At 36.1% G+C, this 22,341-nt stretch overlaps 1 protein-coding gene across 3 annotated transcripts in view; it reads right to left on the bottom strand.

The window, feature by feature from the left end:
- The window catches only part of FUT8 (fucosyltransferase 8), a 284,866-nt gene that overhangs the window by 224,141 nt on the left and 38,384 nt on the right, over positions 1-22,341 (bottom strand). Inside the window, exon 1 of one of the 3 annotated variants that reach the window (XM_021098290.1) lies at positions 1,173-4,217. The exons of the other annotated variants lie outside the window; for them this stretch is intronic. The gene's annotated coding sequence lies outside the window, so the exon portion shown is untranslated. Of the gene's footprint in view, positions 1-1,172; positions 4,218-22,341 lie in introns of those variants that run through there. 3 annotated transcript variants of the gene reach the window in all.

Below are 22,341 nucleotides of genomic sequence, written 5' to 3'. Positions count from 1 at the left end.
TTGTAGTCTCTGAATACTAAAAATAGAAAAGAATTTAATTAACCTAATAAATGAGTCTAGGAAAAATCTACAATTAACCTCATACTTAATTATGAAAGAAAAGATGCTTCCCCCCTAAGATCAGCAGAACGACCAGGAAGTCCACTCTTTCCATTTCTATTCAACACTGTAATAGAAGGTCTAGCCAGTGAAGTCAGGAAGGAAAAAAAGAAAGAAAGGAGTGGTGGGGGGGGAAATAAAGGCATCTAGATTGCAATGGAAAAAGTAAAACTCTTTTTAATTTTTTTTTAAACTTTTCTTTTTACAGCTGCACCTGTGGCACATGGAAGTTTCCAGGCGAGGGGTAGAATCGGAGCTGCATATGAGAACTACACCACAGTCACAGCAACACGAGATCAGAGCCTTGCGTCCTACCCTGCAGCTTGAGGCAACACCAGATCTTTAACACACTGAGTGAGTCCAGGGATCAAACCTGCATCCTCACAGAGACAACATCAGGTCCTTAACCTAATGAGCCACAACGGCAACTCTGAAATAAAACTCTCTTTATTCACAGAAGATATGATATTATGTATGTAGGAAATCCAATGGAATCTCCAAAAAAAAAACCACTACTAGAACTGAAAAGCAAACTTAGCAAGGTTGCAAAATTGAAGGCCAACATACAAAAATAAATTGCACTTTTATATATATTAGAAATGAACAACTGGAAATTGGAATGTTTTAAAATATCATTTAAAAAGCAGAAAAAAAATACAACAGGAATAAATCTGGCAAAACATTGGAAAGATCTGTGCACGGAAAACCACAAAACAATGCTAAAAGAAACTAAAAAAATCTATATAAACGGAGATGACCTTATTCATGGCTTAAAAGACTCAATACTGTGAAGATTTCAATTCTCGCTAAGTATTTCTATATATTCAATGCAATTCCCGGAAATGTATCTATAGATTCAATAAAAACCCTAGTAGGCCTTTTAAACAGACATGTACAAACTGCTACTAAAATTCATATGCAAATGTAACTAGAATCACTGTGAATCCAATCAGGAAAGAAATTTGAAAAACGAAAGTTAAGTATAAAGAATCATTAACAATAATGGGGGTTGAAGTAACAATTACCTAGTGAGAAATAAAGAATACTCTAAAAAATACAAGAACAGCCAATACCTTCTAGGGCTGAGACAGAGTACTCAAGCAAGAACCTTTCTCAATCCTCCACAAATCATTCCAGGAGTGACATCCACATTTTGCTGGAGAGGGCACAGTCCTGTCTCACTGAATAGTAGAGAAGCTGCTCTGGTGCCATACCAGCAGAACTTGCTGGAAATCTGCCTGTGGAACTTGCCAGAAAGCTAGACTTCAGAGAGGTATGAAAAGCTCTTCACCTGGAAGTGTCCCACCAAGACACTCTGTTAGAAACCACATGCGGTAGAGGTACAAAGAGAAGATGCCTGCGTTGCTGGCTGCTGAGTTATCACTGCCCTCTGTGAACTGCAGGAGCCTGGTGCTGGTAAAGCCGCACGTGCTCAGGAGATGTACACTGGGGACAGCTATGTGGGCTGAGAGTGGAGAAGATGAGTGTGCTGCTAGAGACCACCAAGCAAGTAAACAGGAAACAAGAAGCAAAACTTTCCTTCTGCTATGTCTCTTCCAGTGCTCTTTACTGACAAAACTTAACACTGTGGCAGCTGGCAAAAGAAAAGCATTTGAAGGACCTGATACATTTTCAGGCAAAAAGGATAAATCTGGAGCTGAGGTACAATAAACTGACAACCAGCACAAGAGCCAAAATGACACTGAAAAAGAACAAAAAGTTAAATGGGTAGCATGACCTGGTTTCACGACTTTTTATAAAACCATAGCAATCAAAACAATAGCGACATCAAGACAGACAGGAATCAGATAAACAAATCGGTTAATCAAAAATAAACCCACATATATAGTATGAAATTTTTTTTGACAAAAATCAAAAAGGACAGCCTTTTTTACAAATGGTGCTAGACCAATTGGATATCACATGCAAAAATATGAATAATTTTGTTCCGTATCTTAAAAAAAACAATTCAAAATGCATCATAGGTCTAAATCTAAAACCTAAAACCGTAAAACTTCCAAAAGATAACCTAATAGAAAACCAAGTTATTTATATATTTATATATATAAAGAGCACGCTGAAAACTCAACAATAAGAAAACAACACAATTAAAATAATAACAGGTAAAAGATGTGAACATTTTACTAAAGAAAATCTACAAATGATAAATAAACACCCGAACTGATGCTCAATATAATCAGTCATTAGCGAAATGGAAATTAAAACAAGGGGACACCACCACACACTGGTTAGAATGGCTAAAATTTAAAAGAATAATCATACCAAATGTTAGTAAGATACAGAACTTTCATATATTGCCAGCAATAACAAACAAACAAAAATGGTAAAGTTACTATGGAAAACAATTTGGCAATTTCCTAAAAAGTTATACACACACCTATCATATTTAACAAAAATTATAAAGCTACTTGGGAAAACTATTTGGCAATTTCCTAAAAAGTTATATACATACCTAATGTCATTACACATTTAGGTACCTACCTATAAGAAATGATAATATGTGTTCATACAAAAACTTACATATTAATGTTCACAGTAGCTTTACTTCTAAGAGCCAAAAACTAAAAAGAACCCAAAATGCCCATTAACAATGGATACACAAATTATAATATATCCATATGTGTCACTTATCAATTTACTGCCCCTCAGTTCTAAATGCATCCATCAAAATATGCTATATGATAAACAAAATTCCTTTCAGTAGCCCTCCTTCAACATGCACCATGTTCAGCATTCTTAGCAGAGGGCACTCAAAGGACACTGAAGTAGAAAGAGGCTCTCTGGTAGTTTACAGAAGGGACTTGAAGGAGAAAGAATGTTGGGTGTGGGTGTGAGGACTTCCAGTAAAGTGCTGTCCCAGCCACCTGCAGAGAATCAATCCTGCAACCTTGAAGCCTCAGCCTGGTGATAAGGTGTCAACATCCCTCTCAACAAAGAAACCAGAGCCCTGAGCACTCCGAAGGTCTCTTGCCATGCCAGCTTCTACACTCCCTCTACAAGCCCCCATTCAAACCAAACACAGGTGTCTGTGGCCAGATGGATACACACAACCTGTCTCTCCTGCAAGTTCCCAATGCAACAAACATATTCCAAAAATTACCTGCCGCTGCTGGCACCTGAACTCCCACTACACACCCATTCCACCAACTGCTGATTCCCTGCTCTCATCTTGCACTCCGATGAGGTGCTTATTGCTTATCCAGCAACTTCAGACTACCTCTGGCATGAACAAACTGTGAACTTCTCTGCTATCCAGTGGACTGAACCACATCTTCTCCAATGAGGTCTTAACCCCTTCCAAATTTGTCCTCCTTGGGTACTCTCCCAAAGCCCTAAGGTACTGTATAAAGTTTCTTTATATCTTATAGTTAACTCTTTTGCCGTAGTTAATAATTCTTGATACTAAACTTTTCCTGCTTAACCTACTGTATGGCTTCTACCTCCTGACTGGGCGCCATTCAAGAGAATGCCACTCAGCAATAAAAAGGAATGAAATACGGATACAGGCAACAACATGGATGAACCTCAAAATAATTATACTGAGTAGAAAAAGCCAACCCCCCCCAAAAGTACATACTATATATTCCATTTTTTAAAACTTTAGAAAATAAACTGATTTATCATGACAAACTATATCAGTATTTGCCTGAAAAGGGGGAAGGTCAGAAAGGAGTGAGGGAAGGAATTACAAAGGGACAGGACAAAATTTTGGGAGGTGATGAATACGTTCATTATTTTAACTGTGGCAATAGTTTCACAGATGTATACACGTCAAAACTTATCAAGTTGCATATTTTAAATATATTCAGTACTTTGTATGTCAATCAAACCTCAATAAATCTGTTTATCACCCTCCAGAGTATACTATATTGAAGTCTGTCATGAAAATTAAATACATGCTGTAGAATTACACCTAAAATAAAATGTTTACTTAATTTGGGAATTAATATCCACATAGAGAGAATTGGATCCAATATATAGAGAATTCCTAAAACACAACAACCACCCAAAAAAGCCCAATTCAAAAATAGGCAATGAAAGAGTTCCTGTTGTGGCACAGTACAAACAAATCCGACTAGTATCCATGAGGATGTGGGTTCAATCCCTGGCCTCGCTCAGTGGATCGGGGATCTGGTGTTGCCATGAGCTGTGGTGTAGGCCACAGACGCAGCTCAGATCCTATGTTGATGTGGCTGTGGTGTAGGCCAGCAGCTGTAGCTCCAATTCAGCCCTTAACCTGGGAACTTCCATATGCCATGGGTGTGGCCCTAAAAAGAAAAAAAAAAAAATAGGCAAAGGAACTGAATAGCCATGTCCCCAAAGAAGATAGACAAATGGCCAATAAGCATACAAAAATATGCTCAACACCACTAATCATTATGGAAATGAAAATCAAAACCATATGAGATACTACTGTACATTCATTAAGATGGCTATTATAAAAGAAAAAAAAAAAAAAAAAACCTATGTGTTGGCCCTTAACCTATGAGGTCTGCACTGATACTCAGTTGGTATTCTCAGAGAATTGTCTGGTGTAGAAAAACCACATATCTGGTGTCAGGGCCAGATACTATGAACCATCAGGTACACAAAGATAAACAGTTCCCATATTAAGGTGTTTCTGTTGTAATATTTACATATAGGCAAGAAAGCAAAACAAATGGTTTTGTTAGATTCCATTATTAATGACATTATTTCATACTGATTCCAATACCACCCAGAACCAACTATAATGATCAGTTTTCAAATGACAGTAGCAAAATATCTGTTTCCTTCATACAAACAAATTTCAATCCAATTCCCCCACTTTCAAAATGAAAAGGACCACTCCTAAAACATACCATTTATGAAAGAAGAGATGGAAATATGTAAAATAATCTTGTAGATTTGTGACATTTAATATCATGCCTATATGTGGAGAGTAATCAAAATCCTCCTATCCTGTGAACAACAATCCTTGTTTTTAGTCATCTCCTTCTAGCCCTATCATTCGACTTATTGCTGATCAAACCTAAGAACTTATTGCTGGTGAGAGAACAGCTATCAGAAATAGGCAATTCAAGCCACCCCTCCAAAAAATGAGGAGGAGGAAGAAAAAAATGCATTATCAAAAAAATTATGAAAAATGTTGAATCTCAATCATAACCAAAGAAACACAAATTAAAATAAGGAATCCTTTTCATCAATTGATTATTAAAAGTTCAGTGTAGAGAAAATATGAGGAAAAGTTCATAAATTAGTACAGCCTTTCTGAAGAGGATTTGTTTCTCTGAATCAAGAGTATCAAAAATAATTCAATCTTTTGAACCAAAAATTCTATCTCAAGGAGATAATGCTAAGGAAAAATTAGACAAAATCCTTCTGAACACTAACACATATGCTATGTATAGTATATATGCTATATTCCATAGGTATCTCTATTTTTAAAAAGTTCTTCAAGGAATTCTTATGATTATCTGGTTTGGAAACCATGATCCAGTGAATAAATGTATGTATTAAATACTAACATCTAATCAGTAATTTCTGTGAACTTGGCACTAGACTGAAAAAAGAACTAGAGGGGATGTTTCAAATGCCCCATATTCCTAATATGCTGACAGTAAAAGATTTCAAAGGAATTTTCACTGTTCTATTCATTACTTCACTTAATAGAATTCATTTTTCTCTAAGTTCATGTATTTTGTTAACTATAAAAACAATTCCGAGTTACCATCTCTAATTTTCACATTAATTTATATTATAAAGTGGAAGCTATTCTCAAAATTAGATTAAAATGACATTTAAAAACACAGAATAACGGAGTTCCCACACTGGCACAGCAGAAACGAATCCAACTAGGAACCATGAGGTTGCAGGTTCAATTCCTGGCCTCACTCAGTGGGTTAAGGATCTGGTGTTGCTGTGAGCTGTGGTGTAGGTTGCAGACACAGCTCGGATCTGGCGTTGCTGTGGCTGTGGCTATGGCCAGTAGCTGTAGCTCCGATTCAACCCCTAGCCTGGGAACCTCCATATGCCATGAGTACAGCCTTAAAAAGCAAAAAAAAAACCCCACAGAATAACAAATAAAAGTTAGTGAAGTATCCATGGTACAAGAGAATAATCTAAATATCACAGTACAAATACCTTACCAAAAAAATCCTAAGAATTTTATCTTAAAAATTATAATTGTCTGCATCAGTAAATTATTTGAGAAAATGCCTATATTGACTATATCTACAATGAGGATATAGTCTATAGAATACACTTTTTGATATACCAGCCACTAGCTATTGTGGCCATAGAGCAGATGAAATTTAGCTAATGAAACTAAAAAATTAAATTCTTAACTTTTAAAATTTAGATAGTTATTGGCTACCACTCACAGTTGAGAAAAATGTAAACAAATGTGAAGACTCAGTATTAAATCACAACTGCATAAAATTAACTGTAGTACATACTGTATTACTATAATAATTTCCAGGACACCTCCTATTGCTTTTGTAGTGAGTTCAAGTGTTGTGAGTATCCACTTAAAATACTGTGTAAAGCTAATCATCTCTGCGTGAGTAGTTTGTCTGTCCAGTAAGTTGTGTATTGCAGTGAAAAAGTGATCTCTCTTGGTTTCTGTGTATTTTTCATTGTGTACACCATAAACCTTGAATAACAACACAGGACCCATATGAAGTACCACTAGTGATGCTAGAAGTGCTCCCAAGAAGCAGAGAAAAGTCATGACATTACAATAAAAAGTTGAACTGCTCAATCTGTACTGTAGATTGAGGTCTAGAGCTGCCAATACCCACCATTTTAAGATAAGCAAATCCAGCATACGAATCATCATAAAAAAAGAAAGAAAATTCATGAAGTTGTTCCTGCAGTGAAGTCAGTAGGCACAATAACCTTGCATGTTTTACAAAATACCTTTTTATTGCAAACTGATATTCAACTTTTATGTGGGTGCAGGAATGCTATAAGAAAGGCATACTACAGAGTCTAATTAAAGATTCAAGAAAAATCAATGTCATTATATGACAACTTAAAGCAAAAGGAAGGTGAAGGACCTAAAGCTGGATAATTTAATGCCAGCAAAGAATGGTTTGACAATTTGAGAAAGAGTCTTGGCTTTAAAAATGTCAAGACAACAAGAGAAGCAGCTTCTGTCCATCAAGAGGGAGCAGACAAGTTCTCAAACACCATTAAGAAAATCACTAAGGAGAAAGAATATCTGTCTGAACAGGTTTTAATGCAGATGAAAGTACCCTATTCTGGTGGGGGGGAGCCACAAAGAACATTTATTAGTAAGGAAGAAAAGCAAGCACCTATGATCAGTACTGCCTATAACTATAAAGCTGCTAACCCTCTAACCTTGAAGGGAAAAGATAAACATCACTTGCCAGTCATTTCATTATACAAAAAGAAGCCCTGAACAATGACAACCCTTTTTCTGGACTAGTGCCATGGATGCTTTGACCCTAAAGTCAGGAACTACCTTGCCATTAAGTAACTGCCTTTTAAAGCTCTTTTGATATTGGACAATGCACATGGCCACCCAGAATCCCACAAGTTCAACACAAAGGTGTCAAAGTGGTCCACTTGCCCTTTTACACATCTCTAATTCAGTCTTTCAATATGGGAGTTATAAGGACCTTTAAGGCTCATTACATGTGGTACTCAATGCAAAGGACTAAAGGAAGAGGATGTGATAGAACATTATGAAGTCTGAAAGGATTACACTATTGAATATGCTATCATTGCTACAGAAAAGGCCATAAAAGCCATCTAGCCCAAAGTAATAAATCCCTGCTAGAGAAAACTTTGTCCAGATGTTGTGCATGACTTCACAGGATTTATGACTAAGCCAGTCAAGGAAAGAGACTGTGAAAGATCACGAAAGAAATAGGAAAAAAAAAAAAGAGTTTGGGGGTAAAGAGTTGCAAGATATGGATCCTGGAGAAATTCAAGAGCTAATAGACACCACACTATAGGAATTAACAGAAGAGAACTTGATGAAGATGAGAGCTTCTGAACCAGTACCAGAAAATGGGGAAGAAGACATAGAAACAGTGCTAGCATACTATCCAAAGCCATCTATACATTTAATGTGATCCCTATCAAAGTACCCATGACATTTTTCACAGAACTAGAATAATCCTAAAATTTATATGGAACCACATACCACCAGAACTGCCAACACAATCCTGAGGAAAAAGAACAAAGCTTGAGGTATACCCTCCTAAGATTTCAGATAATACCACAAAAGCTACTGTAATCAAAACAGTGTGGCATTGGCACAAAAACAAACATATGGTTCAATGGAACTCAATAAAAAGTCCAGGAATAAACCTTCACACCCATGGTCAATTAATCTTCAACAAAGGAGGCAAGAGAGTGTCTTCAGTAATGGTGCTAGGAAAGTTGGACAGCTGCCTCTAAATCAATGACGTTAGAACATTCCCTCACACCACACACAAAAATAAAGTAAAAAAAAATGGCTTGAAGACTTAAATATAAGACATGACAGAAGAGAATATGCAAAATATCCTCTGATATAAATCACAGCAATGCTTTCTTAGTTCAGTCTCCCAAGAAAGTAGAAATAAAAGAAGAAAAAAAAGGAAACGGGACCTAATCAAACATAAGTTTTGCACAGCAAAGGAAACTATAAAAAAAAAAAGACAACTTAGAAGATATCTGCAAACCATGCAACCAAAAAATACTTAATTTCAAAAATATACTAACAGCTCATACAACTCTATAACAAAAGGACAACAAACCCAATGAAAAAATGGGCAAAAGATCTGAAACAGACAATTCTCCAAAGAAGACGTACAAATGGCCAATAGCACAGAAAAAAATGTTTAACATTGCTAATTGTTAGAGAAATGCAAATCAAAATGACAATGAGGTTATCACCTCATTGGTCAGAATGGCCATCATCAAAAGTCTACATATAATAAATGTTGGAGAGGGTATGGAGAAAAGAGAACTCTCCTACAGTGTTTATGCTTTTTAAATAAAGAACTTAAAAAAAGACACCTACCCCTACAGTTTGGCTCTATAGTTCATATTCCTCTAACTTAACCCAACTGAACCAACCTACCCAGACTAGAAGCTGTGAAAAGGTCCTCTCATCAACTCTTGCTAAATGATTATGCTTCCATCTTAGGGAAGCCTAACCAACCTCTGGTCACATCCTATGCCAGCATTTAGAGATATGCCAAGAACCGATTTCTTCTGCAGCACTGTTCTACAATATTAGAGTTCTTCAAAAAAGCTGCAGCAAAGACTGTAGGCACTTGATTAGCTTCAAGTCAGAAAGGCGCATCCAAAATGGGTAATTCTAAAGCAATCTTCTCTATACAGGTATATATGCATATAAATGAAATTGTCTCAAGTATTTTGGTAAAGGTAAAACAATGAAAAAATATTTGCTCAATGAATAAATAATAAATGAAACAGTGCTACTAGAATGGCCATCATTTTAAGTCTACAAACAATAAATGCTGGAGAGGGTGTGAAGAAAAGGGAACCCTCTTACACTGTTGATGGGAATGTAAATTGGGGCAATCACTATGGAAAACAGTATGGAGATTACTCAAAAAACTAAAAATAGAATTACAATTACCATTTGATCCAGTAATCCCACTCCTGGGCATCTATATCCAGAGAAAACCATGACTTGAAAAGATATGTGTACCCAAATGTTCACTGCACCACTACATACAATAGCCAAGACTTGGAAGTAACTTCAATGTCCATAGACAGAGGAGTGGATCAAGAAGATGTGGTATATATACACAATGGAATATTACTCAGCCATAAAAAGGAATGAAATAATGGCAATTGCAGCAACATGGATGGACCTAGAAATTATCATGCTAAGTGAAGTTAGTCAGACAGTGAGACACAAATGTCATATGCTATCACTTACATGTGGAATCTTAAAAAAGGACACAATGAACTTTGCAGAACAGAAACTGACTCACAGACTTGGAAAAACTTATGGCTACCAAAGGAGACAGGTTGTGCAGGGAAGGATGGGTTGGGTGTTTGGGATGGAAATGTTGTAAATTTGGGTTGTGATGATGGTTGTACAACTATAAATATAATAAAATTCACTGAATTAAAAAAACAAAAACCATTTAAAATTATCTCTGCTATCAACTTAACTGTTACCTCCTTCAAGCACCATTCTCAAACTCCCTCATTTTCCTCTCTGGGCATATCATCACTCCCTACCTATACTCACAAAGCAAATTTTATAGAGCACTATTCCCTATTTGTTATAATTGTAGGGATTTCTGTCTTTCCTTTGGAAGACTTTAATTCATGTCTTATACATGTGGCTTTCTCAGGCACTCAACAGAGTACTTGAATCATAATAAAAGTTTAATAACTGTTCCATTTTTTAAATATTCAATCATCTAGTGCATAATATACAACGAAAATTAACTAATAGTTGCTGCTGAAGGTTGTACATAAAGAATTAGGGCATAAAGATGTTTAGAGCTTAGTCTCAAATAATGTATTCTGGAACAGAGACCTTTCTGATTTTAGCTAGGTTTCAAGATCTCGATATTACCAGGGAGAAACTCTCAATATTAGATCTACTTTAAAAGACAGTCATTTACTAAAGATTTAAAGCATCCCCTCCTTTGCAAATTCTTTCATCATCTTCTAGGTACAATTTATTATTCTTCCCCATGTGCTACTACTGAGTTTTAGAGGTACTTCAATTTTATGTACCACACTAACAGGTTTCACATAACTGAATTTCACAAAACTCAACACATTTCATATATTACAGATGCCCTCAAACTACTCTCAGAACACCAAATTCAGTCTTTCAGGCATCATCTTATTAGTGATGATTTTGAATTACTGCATGAAACTCTGGTATCTCACAATGCTAAGAAGTTGAGAGAAGAAATGTGAAGTCTCAAGTATAGGGACACACTTGTTATTATCCCGGCCTATGATGGAAAAAAGTTAATTCTTCCTACCCCATTTCCCAGTCCTGCTACAGACAAAGCCTTGGCCACATACACATAGAAACTGAAAGGCGCTAAGAGTGATGGAGTGACTAAAGCTGTTATTCTAATATCTTGGTGGGATCCACTTGTTGGGCCTAACTCTCCCCCTGACCTACCTCCAACAGTTCTTGATTTTTCCCTTGGGACAATACAGAGCTACAGGTATTACTAGGTTGCAAGCATTTATTCTAGGTGATCAAATATATGAGTGTGAAAAACCCAGTAAGACCCCAGTTCATTCTGTCAGAGCAAGATGAGAGGAATCAAATCCCAGAGACTGCATTCCCCCTCTATAAGGAGGTTGGGCCCAAGATCCATTTGCTAAGCCTCAAAGACAGCCAGCAATCTCACCCAGACACTTTTGATGTTAGGTACCAACTAGGATTTCTGATCCCAAGGGAGAGAGCATGCCCAGGAACTAGAAGTAGATATTTTATAACAATACATTTTAGCTCTGTGGAATAATCTTCCATATAAACACCCAAATACCTCCTATCCCTCTGCCAACATGCATATCTTATTTTCAAGCACATCTGGGGAAACCTATTATGTGTAGGAAAATAGAGGACTTTCTGTGCTATAATCATTAACCTATATTGCAGTTCACCTACTAAATTATCAGCTTCCTAAAGACAAGGTCTTAATCATTTCAAACTCCTAGTAGTTGTTCACTAAATTTATTGGCAAAAAGGCAAGATGGCAAGACTAAGGGAAAGAGGGGAAAGGAAATATGATGAGTATCCTTGTTTACATCAATTTAGATCCCACACCATTATAGATATTTCTTTTATTACTCAAATGAATTTATCACATCTGTAGTTGTATAATGATCATAACAATCTGATTTCACAGGATTTCCATCCCATAACCCAAGCACATCCCCCCACCCCCGACACTGTCTCCTCCAGAGACCATAAGTTTTTCAATGTCTGTGAGTCAGCATCTGTTCTGCAAAGAAGTTTCGTCTATCCTTTTTTCAGATTCCACATGTCAGTGAAAGCATTTGATGTGGGTGTCTCATTGTATGGCTGACTTCACTTAGCATGATAGTTTCTAGGTCCATCCATGTTGCTAAAAATGCCAGTATTTCATTCCTTTTAATGGCTGAGTAATATTCCATTGTGTATATATACCACATCTTCTTGATCCACTCCTCTGTCAATGGACATTTAGGTTGTTTCCATGTCTTGGTTATTGTAAATAGTACTGCAATGAACACTGGAGTACATGTGTCTTTGCAAGTGGTGGTTTTCTCTGGGTAGATGCCCAGGAGTGGGATTGCTGGATCGAATGGTAGTTCTATTTTTAGTTTTCTGAGGAATCTCCATACTGCTTTCCACAGTGGCTGCACCAATTTACAATCCCACCAACAGTGTACTAGTTTTTCTCCACACCCTCTCCAGCACTTCTTGTTTGTAGACTTTTGGATGATGGCCATTCTGGCTGGTGTAAGGTGGTACCTCAGAGTGGTTTTGATTTGCATTTCTCTAATCATGAGTGATGCTGAACATCTTTTCATGTGTTTTTTGGCCATCTGCATGTCTTCTTTGGAGAACTGTCTGTTTAGATCTTCTGCCCATTTTTTCATGGGGTTGTTTGTTTTTTTGGTATGGAGCTGCAGAAGGTGTTTATAAATTTTGGAGATTAATCCCTTGTCAGTCGATTCACTTGCAAAGATTTTCTCCCATTCTGTGGGTTGTCTTTTTTCGTTTTGTTTAGGGTTTCCTTTGCTGTGCAGAAACTTTGAAGTTTGATTAGGTCCCATTTGTTTATTTTTGTTGTTGTTGTCAATACTCTGATAGGTGGATCTGAGAAGATGTTGCTGTCATTTATGTCAGAGAGTGTTTGGCCTACATTTTCCTCTAAGAGTTTTATAGTGTCTGGTCTTATATCTAGGTCTTTAATCCATTCTGACTTTATTTTTGTGTATGGTGTTAGGGAATGTTTTAATTTCATTCTTTTCCATGTGGCTGTCCAGTTTTCCCAGCATCACTTATTGAACAAGCTATCCTTTCTCCATTGTATATTCTTGCCTCCTTTGTCACAGATTAGTTGGCTGTAGGTGCATACAGATACTTCTAAGTGACAAATTTTTAAAAATCCTATCTTCCCTGGATAAATAACAAAGAATAAGAACAAATTCTAATGAATCGATCTGCTACTTTTACAATGAAATGAACCCAATGATTCTGTATAATCCTTTCCTTCCCTTGGGCTCACCAAGGTCTTTATATGATTGGGGAGTTCCCGTCGTGGCTCAGTGGTTAACGAATCCGACTGGGAACCATGAGGTTGCAGGTTCGATCCCTGGCCTTGCTCAGTGGGTTAAGGATCTGGTGTTGCCGTGAGCTGTGGTGTAGGCTGCAGACGTGGCTTGGATCCCAAATTGCTGTGGCACTGGCATAGGCCGGTGGCTACAGCTCCAATTCAACCCCTAGCCTAAGAACCTCCATATGCCACGGAAGTGGCCCAAGAAATTGCAAAAAGACATAAATAAATAAATATAAATAAAAAATAAAATAATAATAATAAAATAGTTAAAAAAAAGAAAGATGATTGAATTTTTGAATCATGGTAAAATATCTCAAAGGTTAAAATATCTCAAAGATTATAATATCTCAAAAACCAGAACTCATTTATAAAATGTCTAACCTAGAAAGCAAAATGGGATTTACGCAGTACAGATGGTCTTAAAACAATTCTTTTGCGGGTGAGAAAGTGGGTTCTGAATCATTAGACTCAGCTGAAGTCTCAAGAAGTTTCTATTAGTACTGACTTTCCATTCAAATGACTGGACCCAATCCAGCTCTAAACACAAGTGAGAGAGCAGAGGAAAAGTCAGAAGACTGTAGAAAAATCTAATAAGGAATCCTGACAAAGACATCAAATTATTCCACAAATATGAAGTTGGCAAGAAAAAAATCCAAGTTCTAAGTACAAAATAAAATATTAAAGTATTTGACTAAATACAATTTACAACCTAAGTGTGAGAATCTAGAATACCAAGGGTGACATAGCTGGGTGATCATTTTTGTCACCTTGTTACAAATTTTAAATTTTTTAGAACAGAACTGTGTGAATCACTTGTGGCACTATAAGTCCTAAAGCATTGTTTTCTAATCATATAAGGGAAAAAAAATCCATTTTTCGAGATCCAGTAAAATTAACTAGCCCTGTGGAAGAGAACAGGAAATACATAAAATACTTCTTAAAAGAAAAAGAAGGAAAGAGAGAAAAACCAAGAGAAAGAGAGATATTGAGATTTCTAAAAAGCAGGCAAGGAAATGGCACAGAGAAAAGCCAAATCAAAGACAAGGAAAAGCTAAATGCACACACAGTTCACCGAAGTGATAAGTACAATAATCAGTCAGTCCAATCAACCTAATAAGTACCTTACTCAATGAAAAAATATTATTATTAAAAACACAGTGATTCAGAATGAGAAAATGCACTAACTGCAAAAAAAAGGCACAAATTTACAAATTAATTATGATCACAACCACAAAAAAAATCTATATGCAAAAAAGGACTGACTAGAAGGCACATACACCCACATGGTAACTACAGTCACATTAACCTGGTGGGATTAAAGGTGATTCTCTCATAAGAAAAAGTTGTCTAAATTTTCCATAACAGTAATTTTTTTAATATGAAGTTTTTTCAAAAGAAAATATAAACTACATTTTATATATAATTTAAAATAATTTCTCTCAAACTCAATTTCTACCAAGATATCTAATATTCACAATATGCATTAAGTTTTTTTAGCCACATCACAGAAAATTTAAGGAATAACATTACCCTATTCTGCTCATAAAAATAGTGTGTAATATACTAATTAAATTAAGACACAATCTAAATGAGTCATCCAATCAATGTGTTCCATAAATTCAAGGTGTAACCACAAGATTTTAATAACAGTCCTCAGCATCATAAGTATAGTTATCAGAAGTACAAATTAGGGAGTTCCCATCATGGCTCAGTGGTTAACAAACCTGACTAGTAACCATGAGGTTGTGGGTTTGATCCCTGGCCTCGCTCAGTGGGTAAGGATCGGGCGTTGCCATGAGCTGTGGTGTGGGTTGCAGACACAGTTCGGATCCTGTGTTGCTGTGGCTGTGGTGTAGGCCAGCAGCTACAGCTCCAATTGGACCACTAGCCTGGGAACCTCCATATGCCGTGGATGTGGCCCTCAAAAAAAAAAGACAAAAAAAAAGAAGTACAAATGAGTATAACCTGACATGACTCTATACCCAAACAGGCTATAAAAATAAACTATTTTTTGGTAAGGTATATGAGTACAAAAATGAAACTCTGACTATGAACATAGGAAACAAAGGTTGCCATTGCCCCCAAATTAGACTTACAAACAGAATAACAGTAAATGGTCTAAGAATAAGTCATCTCACCAATAATAAGAATCGGTCCTAATATCAACATTCCTCTGGAAAAGTTCTTAACCCGTTCTTGCAATTTAGAATGCATTATACCTCAAAACGTGCAAACCTGATGCCAGAAGGAAATGACATTCCAAACGAGTAATATTGCCAAATCAGATAACGGATATTGAACTAAGTCTTTACCATTGCAAAACTTTCAAAAAGATTCAAAAATAACCTTCAATTATGTTAAAGCTTAGAATTCACCACTCTTGTCCTTACAACAAGAAAAGAGCTGAAAAGAAAAACTGAAAATCAACCACTCTTCTTAAATGGTCATAGAATTGAGGCTAGAAGGTAAACTCTCCCCTGAAAACTGGAGAGTGAGATAAGCAGATACAGTGTGCAAGAAGCAAAAGCCCAGAAAGATAGATGTAAGAACAGATGAGTAATATAAGCAGAGATATGGAAACTCTAAAAAAGATTAAAAGGGAATGTTTCAAATCAACAACACTGTAACAGAAAAAGAATGTCTTTAGTGATAGACACCAAACCAGATCCAGGAAGCTCAGTGTACACTAAGCAGGGTAAATACTAAAATACTTATACATGGGCATATCATATTAAAACTGCAGAAAAACAGATGAGAAAATCTTAAAAGAACAAAGAGGGGAAAAAAAAAAAAAACAGAAAGAAAAAAAAAAAAAGCCTTACCCAAAGAGAAGCAAAATAACAATTATATTGAACTTTCTCTTCAGAAACCATGTAATAAGCAAAATGAGTAGAGTGAAACACTGTGTTTTAAAAGAAAAGAAAAAAAAAAAGAACAAACTTAGAATTCTGTACTGTGCAAAACTATCCTTCAAAAGTGAAAAAGAAATAAAGACTTTCTCTGACAAACAAAAATTGAGAGAACTGAAAACCTACTGAGCTGCCTTGCAAGAAATATTAAAAGACATTCTTCAGAGAGAAAATTACATAGGTCAGGAACATGGATTACATAAGGAAATGAAGAGCATTAGAGAAGTAATATACACAGGTAAAATTAAATCTCTTATTTTTATTCTCACTTAATCTAACAGATAAGATGCTCAAAACAATCTATTTCTTTTTTTTTTTTCTTTTGTCCTCCATATGGAGGTTCCCAGGCTAGGGATCTAATCAGAGCTGTCGGTGCTGGCCTATGCCAGAGCCACAGCAACACCAAATCTGAGCCACGTCTGCGACCTACACCACAGCTCACGGCAACACAGGATCCTTAACCCACTGAGCAAGGCCAGGGATCAAACCTGCAACGTTGCGGTTCCTAGTTGGATTCATTTCCGCTGCGCCACAATGGGAACTCCAAAACAATATATTTCATGATCACAGTTTATAGATAAATTAAAAGAAGGATAGCAATGTCATAAGGGATAAGAGAGATGAATTGGGATTATTCTATTATAAGGTACTTGTACTATCCAGGAAGCAATATTGAAAATGAACCTAGGTTAGCTATAAATGTCTAACTGCAAACTCTGAAGCAAGTATTAAAAAAAAAAAATTATAGAATATGATATACTAAGATAGGATAGAAAATGAAACCATATAAAATGTTCTGCCTTAGCAAACTAGATAAAGAAGAATAAATTGAATCCAAAATTAGAGACAGAGTAGAAATCAGTGAAAATGAAAACAGACGAACGATAGAGAAAATCCACAAAACTAAAAACTGGTTTTTTGAAAAGATCAATAAAATTAATAAACTCTTGGCCAAGCTTTCCAAGAAAAAAAGGAGAGAAGAAACAAATTACTGGAGCTCCCACTTTGGTGTAGTAGGCCAGAGGCTACATCTCAGATTTGACTCCTAGCCTGGGAACCTCCATATGCCGTGGGTGCAGCCCTAAAAAGTCAAGGAGACAAAAAGAAAAAAAAAGAAACAAATTACTAATATCAGAAATGAAAAGGGGGCCATCACTAGCAATCCTGCAGGCATTAGAAGGATTAAAAAAGGAATGTTATGAATAATTCCATGCCCACAAATTTGAAAACTTAAAAGAAATGGACCAATTCCTTGAAAGACACAATCTACCAAAGCACACACAAGAAATAGATCATCTAAATAGGCCTATGCTAATCAAAGAAATTGAAGAAATAATAATCTTCCAAAATGAAAAGCTCCATACTCAGACATTTTCACTAGTGAATTCTACCAAATGCTTAAAGACAAATGATACCAATTCTCTGTGATCTGTCCCAGAAAGCAGGTAGAGGGAGGAACACTTTCTAACTCATTCTATGCTAAACCCAGACAACGGCATTACAAGAAAGGAAAAACTAGAGATCTCTCATGCACACAGATGTGAAAGTCCTCAAAAAATATCGGCAAGTCAGAGTTCCCATTGTGGCTCAGCAGTAAACAAACCCAACTAGGATCCATGAGGACTCAGGTTTGGTCTCTGGCCCCTCTCAGTAGATTAAGGTATCCCGAGTTGCCACGGGTGTGGCTCAGGTCAGCAGCTGCAGCTCCAATTCCACCCCTAGCCTGGGAACTTACATATGCTGCAGGTGCGGCCCTAAAAAGCAAAAAAAATTAAAATAAAAAAATTAGCAAATCTAAATTATATACCACAAGCAAGTAGGATTTATTCCAAGGATACAAGTTAGTTCAACATTTGAACATCAATTAATGCAATCCATCACATCAACAGGCTAAACAAAAAAAATCATGTAATATCAATAGAAGTAGAAAGAAAATGTTGACAAAATTCAATACCTAGGAGTTCCCATTGTGGTGCAGCGGAAATGAATCCGACTAGCATCCATGAGGATATGGGTTCAATCCCTGGCCTTATTCAATAGGTCAGGGATCTGGCTTTGCTGTGAACTATGGTATAGGTCCCAGACATGGCTAGGATCCTGTGTTGCTGTGGCTGTGGCCACAGGCCAGCAGCTGTAGCTCTGATTTGACCCCTAGCCTGGAAACATCCATATGCCATGGGTGCAGCCCTAAAAAGAAAAGAAAAAAAAAATCTATCACGATAAAAACAAAAAACTCTAAACAAAACTGAAATAGTAGGAAATTTCCTCAATCTGATCAAGAAACTCTACAAAAAACTCTATAGCAAACACAATTCTTAATGGCAAGAAACTAGATTCTTTCTCCCTAAAATTAGGAACAAGGAGATGATTTCCCCTCTCACCATTCTTATTCAATATCATACTGGATATCCTAACTATGCAATAAGACAAGAAAAGGATATGAACAATATACAAATTAGGTAGGAAGAAAATAAAATTATCTTTGTTCACAGATAACATGGTCATCTACATTTTAAAAAAAGCCCAAAGAACTGAGAAGAAAAGAGAAAAAAAAAAAACAAACAAACATAGAAATATTTTATAGCAAGGTTGCAGGATACAAGACAACCCTGTACTTCCTGTTCAGTTTTTCTGTAGAGCTGAAAATGCTCTATGAAATAAAATCTAATTTAAAAAATCTTAAACAACTTACACAGTAATCCATTAACTCAGAATAGGTGTTCAAGAAAAACAAAGTACTTAAGTATTCATTGATAGATGAATGTGTGTGGGGGCAGAGGGTGGGTGGGGGTGAATGTGTGTGTATACACAATACAGTGAAATATTACTTGGGCCTTAAAAAAATAAATCTTGTCATTTGTGACAACATGGATGGACCCAGAGGGTATTACACCAAGTGAAATAAGTCATACAGAGAAAGTCAAATCATTTATATGCAGAATCTAAAAAACAAAATCAACAACAAACGTAACAAAATAGACTCAAAGATACAGAAAACAAATTGGTGTTGCCAGAGGATTAGGGGTAGTGGTGATGAGTGAAATAGGTGAAAGGGATTAAAAGGTATAAACTTCCAATTATACAATGGAGAGCATAAGAAATATAGTAATACAGGTCCATTTTGCTTAAGAGTTGTATAAGAAGTACAGTTTTCACAGTTCTGATTAATTCTACTTACTCATGATTTCAGAAAACTGACTTCCTAGTTCTTGCCCTACGAATCTTGGAAAATCCACAGATGCAATGTGCTCTAATGAACTCAAAATATCCCAATAATGGGTAGAACTAGGTCATTCATTCAGCAAGGCATATTTCCTTCAGAAGACACCAAATTCTAAAATGGACCTTAGCATCACGAAGCTCATTCATCTGAGAACTCAAAAGTAGATATGTACATGAAATCCTAATAAACTAATAAATATATGACATGTGCCTTAAAATTTTATGCCATGTTCCTTGGCAAATGGATTCTGTATTCCCACATGCCAGTTAGTCTTCCCTTTTCTAGTGTTTGGTTTGCAATTAATGTTTTAGATGTTGTACTAGAAAGTTATGCCAAAGTCAACTATACTCCAATAAAATTTATTTTAAAAAAACATTAACTACATCAGAAAAAAAAGGTTAAGCCAAATAACTTATTAACATTACACTCAAAAAAGAAATAGCTCAAATCCTGAAGAAATCACAACTTCTGAGAACAGCATCATCTCTGACTGCTGAATACGCCCAATGAGCAAATAATTATTCTCTCGGGAACATCTCTAAAATGCTCTGCCTCTTCCTAAAATGTTTTTTTACCTATTTCAGAAATGTTCACTGAGAACACAATACAGCATACCACTTAACTATAGAAACTATGAAAGATACATAATTTACCTAAAAATATTGAGAAACAGGAAGACAGTTCAAAGTTGCAGTGACTCTTTTAAGGTCCAAGCTTTGGAGCCAAAATTTAAACTAACATTCTCTGGGTACAAGCATGATATTTTGCTCAATATTTTTTTATTTCTGCAGCACATGATGAACCAGATATTCCCAGTAAATATTCAAATAGCCTTTTTGATATCACTAAATAGCTAATTTTTTATTACTAATTTTCCCAAAGCAGAATGATAGTTTCCATCACTTTTTTTTTTCCATTTTTGGCCATCCTGCGGCATATGGAGCTCCCCCGCCAGGGATCAAATCCAAACCAGTCATGACTTAAGCCACACCTGCGGACAACGCCAGATCACCAACCCACTGTGCCAGGCCAGGGATGGTACCTGCAACCAATTGCTCCCAAGAAGTCACAGATCCCATCACGCCACAGCGGGAACTCCAGTTTCCATCACTTTTACCCCAAATATTCATTCAGGAACATTTATTTATTTATTTATTTATTTATTTATTTATTTACTTACTTACTTACTTACTTACTTACTTACTTACTTACTTATTGTCTTTTTGCCATTTCTTGGGCCACTTTTGCAGCATATGGAGGTTCCCAGGCTAGGGGTCCAATTGGAGCTGCAGCCACAGGCCTACGCCACAGCCGCAGCAACTCAGAGATCCGAGCAGTGTCTGCAACCTACACCACAGCTCACGGCAACACCAGATCCTTAACCCACTGAGCAAGGCCAGGGATTGAACCTGCAACCTCATGGTTCCTAGTCGGATTCATTAATCACTGAGCCACGACGGGAACTCCTCATTCAGGAACATTTAAACTAACTTTTCACACTCAACCTTGTCCTCTTAATGTACACTTTTAAGATAGGAGAATTCTTATCATTTACTTGACTTTCTAAACAGGTGACTTTCAGGGCTATCTTTATGAGGGTTAACTATACAAAAACCAATAGATTTCTGATCTAACACTATACTCAAGCAAGCTACTTGAATTTTCCATAATCAGAAAACACCATGAGTTCCAGTATACCCTCTGTCTAATAATTTTGCATCACCTTTCTTTCTATATTCAAAATGATCATAAACTGTAGGTCTCTTCCTCTACTCACAAGATCTGTTAAATTTTTTCTGGTTATTTTTTTTAAAAAGAAATCCAACCTCAGCTCAAAAAGGCAACGGTTAAATCACCACGGCCTCTTCAACAACAACAAAAGTTACATTCTTTTAATAGAGAATAATCACATTTTTACCTTAAAATGTATGACTGCATATTAAACAGATTATATACTATGACCAAGTGGAAATTATTCCTAAAATGTTAGGAGAGTATAACATACAAACCTTAATGTAATATGCCACAGCAACAAAATGAAGGATGATATCTCATGATCATCTCAGTTGATGCATAATAGCATTTGACAAAATTCAACACCTTTTCGTGATAAAAACACTCAACTAAATAGGAACAGAAGGAAATGGTAAAAGACCGAGAGCTTTTTCTTTAAGGTTGGGAACAAGATAAGGATACCTACTTTCTCTACTCAACTTTCTCCACTTCTACTCAATATAATACTAAAAGCTCTAGCCAGAGCAATTAGGAAAGAAAAAGAATAAAAGGCATTCAAATTGAAAAGCACAAAGTAAAAATTATCTCTGTTTGCTGATAATATGATCTTATATGTAGAAAACCCTAAAGATTCCCTAAATCTAATACCCTAACCCTAAAACCAAAAAAAAAAAAAGCTGTAAGAATCAATAAATGAATTCAGAAAAGTAGGAGGATACAAAGTCAAAGACAAAAATCAGTTGCATTCTATACATGAGCTTCAATGAACAACCTGAAAAGGAAAACACAAAAACAATTTCATTTGCAATAGGATCAAAAGGAATCAAATACTTAGGAAATAACCAAGGAGGGGAAAGATTTGTACAAGGAAAACTACAAGACAATGCTGAAAGAAATTAAAGAAGACATATATAAATGGAAACACATCCTATGTTGATATACTGAAAGACTTAATATTGTCAAAATGTCAATACTACCCAAAGCAATCTACAGATTCAATACAATGATTATTAAAATCCCAATGATTTTGTGCAAATAAAGAAAAACCTATCCTAAAATTCACATGGAATCT

Source organism: Sus scrofa, chromosome 7, assembly GCF_000003025.6.
Source record: "Sus scrofa isolate TJ Tabasco breed Duroc chromosome 7, Sscrofa11.1, whole genome shotgun sequence".
Lineage (NCBI taxonomy): Eukaryota > Metazoa > Chordata > Mammalia > Artiodactyla > Suidae > Sus > Sus scrofa.
This window is presented reverse-complemented; position numbering and strand designations above follow the sequence as displayed.